This window comes from Electrona antarctica, assembly GCF_951216825.1.
Source record: "Electrona antarctica genome assembly, chromosome: 1".
NCBI lineage: Eukaryota > Metazoa > Chordata > Actinopteri > Myctophiformes > Myctophidae > Electrona > Electrona antarctica.
In genome coordinates this window covers 49,930,561-49,937,367 of record NC_136806.1, presented here as the reverse complement: position 1 = coordinate 49,937,367, position 6,807 = coordinate 49,930,561, and positions in this window count along the sequence as shown.

Genomic DNA, 6,807 nt, shown 5'->3' with positions numbered 1-6,807 from the left:
GCCAAAACACGTATACATGTAGGCCTAAAAAAATTAAAAAACAATAATGTAAAACGAATGTAGTAAACCTAAAGTATACTACATTAGTTCAAGCCAGAACATGATTGATTAATTATTTTTGATACAGAGACAGTCATGGCGGCATGTTCTGTTCAGGAGAGGAGAAAAACTGTTTTTTATTCATTTGTATCCAAAATGAGTTAATAGCACAGGTAGGGCAGTATTATGCGTGTCTTAAGTACCAGGTCTTATGATTTAACTTAAGACCTGGAGGCGTGGTCAATGCTGTTTGGCCACTCAGAATAGCCAAATGGCATTGATCACGCCTCCAGGTCCTAAGTTAAGTAATAAGACCTGGTACTTAAGACACGCATAATACTGCCCGTAGACTCTTCACATAGCCTACTAGAGCATGTCTGAAATAAATGTCAGAGCTGAAATCAACATGTAAATATGAAATAAATGCTTAAACATGTAGCTAGGTGTAATGTTAGAGTCCACAGAAGTGAACCTTTCAAGCCTGTTTTCTCAACTCGCCGTTTTCTGCAAGACATTACTCTATAAGCCATATCTCTAAAACTGGTGGGTCAAACTGAACAACCAATATGTCAATTCGAAGCTATGATTCCCTGTGAAAAATGAAAATGTTAAATTCAATGACTTAGCCTCAGTCAGAAACGGTCACAATTGATCATGATCATTAAAATAAGCATGCTCTGAAAATGCACGCGGCCCACTTATCTGAAGTGGTCACATGGTTTTCAAGTGGGCCCTGATCCACAAAAGGTTGGGAACCACTGGTCTGTGGTATATCTGACAGAAAACAGATCTAATGCATTTTTTTTCTTTTTTTATACATGTTGTTTATGTGCCTTTCTGCATCAATAAACATTCAATGTCTTTGTATCAGCAAATACAAATAAATAAATAACCAAAACGAAATTATTTACAATTTACAACTTCAAAAGATCAAATTAAATAATGTAAATGTATACAGGCTCAAAAAATACATACATTTGCATGGCAATTATGTTACAAGTAACCTCACACCACCCTCATTATCATACAAAAAGAGAATAGGTCAAACAACTGAAACACATTCTCATCGGAAAATCAAAATGAAATATTACACATTACACACCCCCTCATGCCATTGACTATTGTAGGCCTTGCGCTAATTGCTAAAGCCAGAATAAAGTACATTTTCCACCAAAAGAAGAATATGCAATATAATATTGACTACTTGCTTATTTGCCAACCTCTCTGGAACCGCTCCAATAAGATACACTCTCGGGTCTAAAGGGTAAATCTAACTTTAGAATAGCCAATAATTCTGTACGTATTCTAATAATAACTCTTCTAATAATGCACAGAAATGTCAGTATAATCTCTGCTTGCAGTGCCTCCAACACAAATGTTGTATCCTGTTTATTTTAGTTTATTTCTTATTAAGCTTTGGCAGATACAGGCTCTGAGAGAAATATTCAAAGAGCCTATCAGTGATCTGCAGCTACTCAGTCAGGGGTATACCTGTATATAAACTGAATTTTGGATGATTAAAAGTCCTTGAGCATCGTAGGATTACAGTCACATACTGAGGAGGTATTTTTTCAGACTCTTCTTGAAGACATGAACACTACTGTACTTGGTGTAATGTCTCCAACAACTGCAGGGGGAGGCTGTTCCATATTGTTATAGCAGAGTGGAGAAAGCTCCTATCAAGGCATTTGGTGTGTGACTTGGGGGTTTACTGTATACATTTGGACACAACGAAAGGTAGCCTATTCTAAAATATCACATTTTTAATTTCCTCCTATTAAGTCTTTCCATTTCTGGGCTGTTAGTCATGTTGTGTCTCCCTTCACATACCTCCTCCCATACCTCATCTACTGTTGTAAAAAAGTAATTTCCAACTCCTATTTCCCATTTATCTCCAGAGTATTTCTGTATTTCTGCAAGCAGCTGTATATCTGTGATACTATTTCGGTACCCCTCCTCGCGTCTGTCATCCTAATTAAAAACAGTTCCAAAGGGGATGGCGACTGTTTGAAAATCTCCCAGTCTTTGTGTGAGTGTGACAATAAGTAACTTCTCAACTGTTAATATTTATAAAAGTCCTTTGAATCGAATCCAAATCTATCTTGTAATTGAATAGAGAGAAGATGAGAAGGGCTGCGTGGTCCATAGTTATCAGTAACTGAAAACAGTCATGGCATTTTATACATTTTATGTATATGTTCAAAACAGATTTCTGTTACTATGCCTAATAAGTATGCTGTATGTATCACAGTATCGGCGCCTAATTCTGGTTAATTGCATGTGTCTGTTTGTTCCAGGGGTCATCAACATGTCCGTACAAGACTGGCAAGACTTGTCCATGTCTGTGACATTTTTTTATGTTGGTTATGTCTACAATATATCAAAATATTTAAATAATTTGTTTGAATTATTTTGGTGACTGGTGAAGTGTCGGGATGACATGCTCATTAATGTCAGGTGAGGATGCAAGACAAGACAGACAGCTAAAAGTAATGTTTGCTAATAGCTGCCTTTCATTGTTGCTCTTTCATTGTTCCACTGGCATAATTCCTTACGTCACACCACCTACCGGTGCGCATGTTCTAAGACTTTCTCATCAACATTGAATACTTGTTCACCTTAACGGAAACCACTACTACTCTTGAAACTAACAAATGAGTGGGGTAGAGTGAATTACCACAGGATTGACCTGTTTATTAAGCTACTACTAATAAGACATCAGTTAAATGAGTTTGGGAACAGACGGCATGACACAAAAGACATATTGTACAACTATATGCAGTGATAGTGAATAAAGGGAACTTGGTGGCAAACCACAAATCATTTGACTAGAACTTTCCAGCAAACAGAACTGAGAACAAGAAATAAAGAACTGAAATCTCAGCCATATGTATTTGTGTACCATACATGGAACTGGATAGAGCTCTCTCATCATTATTCTACTGTAATTATTTGTCTCATCAGCAAAAACTGAGCAGTGATGGTGAAGAAAGAGAACTTGGAAAGACGTTTGCGGACAAACCACAAATCATTTGACTAGAACTTTCCAGCAAACAGAGAACTGAGAACAAGAAATAAATAACTGAAATCTTAGCCATATGTATTTGTGTACATGGAAGAATTTCAACCATTTTGCCTTATCAAGTCAGGTGCAATCATCAGTATGTTAATCATAAATAATGTTTTTATTATTGTTAGATTTTTTCATAATTATAGCCTACACATTTGAATTAGTGGTCTATAATAAGATGAAAAGGCAAGGGCTAAATAGATGTCATGCCCACAATGAGACTGTTGGGCCCTTCTGTTCTTCTTGAATTAGCCCCCCTTTAAAATGTGTAGCACACAGGCATAGTCACTATGGCACATTATGAGTCCATTCGTATACATTTAGGGCTAGCTATTTGGGTTTCTGGTAAAAATTATTGACCATTTATTTTGTATGTCCGTGACATACAATTCATTGCGGCATGGAAGGCAGATGGTTATTATATATGTATATATATAGTATATATAGGAAAGTAAAAGCCACTTTTCCGTGTGAAAATGCACAAATGTGCGTGCACGAGGTGTGTGCACGCGCATTTTGCGCGCGCGCTTACACGTGCTCACCCCCTCCTAAACGTTCAGCACCTCCTTCCCGCGGCCCTGAAAACAGTTGTTCATTGGAGAGGGTTGAATAGTAATAGGTAGGTAAACATATTTAAGTTCCTTAATTCCCTTGTGGTAGTGGGCTGACATCAACGTGTGAAATAATGATGAACTTAAAGAAATTCCAAGGCAATTCTTCAGGGTCCAATTGGACCCTGATGAAGGCTCTATAGCCGAAACACAGAGGTCACACTTATACTGCCCAGCATCAGTTGGAACCAGTAAATAGACCTTGCCCAGCTTCAGAGCCCTTTTCAAGGTGCTGTAACACCGTGCTGCATGTGACCGGGCATTAGCAAACAGCATATACAGTACATGCTTTTATCTCAACCCGACTTGACTACTGTAATGCACTTTATGTTGCCGTTACCCAAGCCTGCCTGGGTCGACTACGGTTAGTCCAAAACGCGGCCGCTCACCTCATAACTGGGACACGGAAGTTTGACCACATCTCCCAGATTCTCGCCTCCCTACACTGGCTCCCTGTGCGCTACAGGATCCAGTTTAACATTTTAATGTTTGTGTTTAAGTCTGTAAATGGGACCAGTCACCTCTTAAGATCAAAGCTGAAATCCTGGGGGGATAGATCATTTTCCGTTGTAGCGCCCACCCACACTGTGGAATGAACTTCCACCTCATGTTAGAGCTTCTCAAACCTTGCCTGTGTTTAAATCATGTCTGAAACCTCACTTGTACTCCCTGGCGTTCGAACATGCTGATTTAGAGTTGCTGTTTTGTCTTTATGTTTATGCATTATTGCCCTGTTTTTGTATTGTTGTTTTCGCCCTTGGTATTTTAGTATGATTTTTGTGTACAGCACTTTATTTCAACTCTGTTGTGTTAAATGTACTTTATAAATAAAGTGATTGGGTTGGATTGGCTAACCGAAACCTTCGCGGGACGATTGCCGACCACCCGAGGCATGAATTATTTTACCGCGACTAGCGATGGGACCACGATGGGCCGTCAAAAACGTGTGTTTTGATTAGAATCGTAATCTGGGATTTAGATTCAGAGAAATCAGTGGTAGAAGATTTCTGCCTGTCCATTATAATGGAGGGGGAATAATTTTGCCTACTGACCAACGACTTCCGGTTTTGAAGGTTCCACAACAGACGCTCACAGAATGTATGTGTCGTGTGTCAGTGTGTCGCTCGCCGATATCAAACAAATATAAAGCAATTAACAGACAGAGTAGAGATCTCCGTTCTGGGCATCTTCATCTTGTTTCATCCATTCAGTCAATCCATTCAGCTGAGCTGGTATTAAATTTGGAAGATTAAGCCCCCCCCTGACTTTTTTATTTTGATAAATTAACACTTTCCATTTAATCCTGGCCTGGGTTTCCTCTTTTGCCATATGAATTTAGACATAAATCCATAAACACGAGGCAGGAATCCAGATGGGCAATGCTTGGAGTAATAGGTTTTAATAGAGGAATGATATGACTTCATCAGCCCTCGGTGAGGGAAGTAATATGCAAGGTGGGAGATAAGCTTGCAGCACTGATTGGTCAGCCACTGTATCTTCCCTTGGAGTTATGTGGACCAATCAGTGGCTCTGTGCACTGAACTGGCACCATGAGCCATGGCTCCGCTTCAGGGATCACCGTACGTGAAGTACGTTGCTTCAGATAGTGTGGTAGAATTCAGCGATATTGCACGAGAGGGTGTGTTTTACCGTGATTATTGGTACGACAGCGTTGCTGAAGGAACGAGACTTTAGCCGAGTTCCGCAATCGTCACTGAAGTGCCAATAATCTAGATAAAGCACACCCTCGAGTACATTGCGATTATTCAACAGTTACCCTAAAAAAACACGTCAACTCAATTTCATTGTAAATATTTGATAGAAATTCATATGTTTTAAGCCACTACGACCTAGCCTATAGCCACTTGGTTGGCTCTTCTCTGCGAGTCTCCATCTCATCAGCACAGCTGATTTGTCCTATATTCAGCTATAGTGTACACACACATTAAATTCCCATTGACAATGAATGGATAATTGTCGTCATATGTGGACGAGCAAATGGCTAATTTTGTCCTACACAAACATTAAATTCCCATTGACAATGAATGGATGATGTAGGATGATAAGAGCGTCACTTCACATGGGTGTGATTTTTACGTTTTGATTAGGTCAGCGGTCATGATCGCTTGAAGCACGGGTATATGGCTATTACAACAAATCAGATTGCTTCCTCGAAACTACCTGTTTTATAATTCTCATCAGAGTAGGCAGTTTGTATGGACACAGAGGAAAACACTAAACATTTTCTTGTTTTTTTTGCTCGGATCAAGTGCCGTGCCTACACAGAGAGGGCAACCCTGCAACAAGCAGCAATGTCTGCACTGAGCTCGCAGCAATGCTGACCTAGCCTGGCCCAGCCTGTGTGATTTCTGGTCTAGAGGGGCGGGTGCCGGTCAAAAACAAGCGGTGGATCCCTATTGGTTCACCGATCTGAGCGCACGGACACTTACGTCACCAAACTTGGAGCGACGCGCTTCTGCACTGTTATTGGTTAGCCACCTAGAAAGCACTAGTGACTATTTAACAAATTGGGTTTTTGACTGGGGAGTCATATCTTGACAGCAGAAACTGCCCCCTCCCTATCTAAGTATTGGACAGTAGGATGTCCATATTCATTTTGTATTCATCCTTAGGGCCCCAAATCACACATTAGAAAGCACGAGTGTCTATTTCAAACACAAACTGTTTTTTGTTTGTCATATTTTGAGTATTGGACAGTATTAAGATCTTTTGATGTTGATTTTGTATTCATCTTTAGGGCCCCAAATCATACATCATATATTTCGCTAACCGTTAGCGAAATATACAGGTTGACTCCCACTTCCTATGCCAATGTTTCCCCAGGCTTTTCTTTTTGAGACGAATTCGAAGACAAATAGAAGCCTGGGTACCGAGGCTAATGCTGATCCAACAACAGAATGTGTTGTGTGAGAATGTGTATCCTTTGAAGGTTGATTGAGGTCTGCGAAACAACCTCCACCACACACACAATGCCAGGGAAACAACCCTCCAGTCCCCAACACACACACACACACACACACACACACACACACACGCACACACACACACACACACACACACACGCAC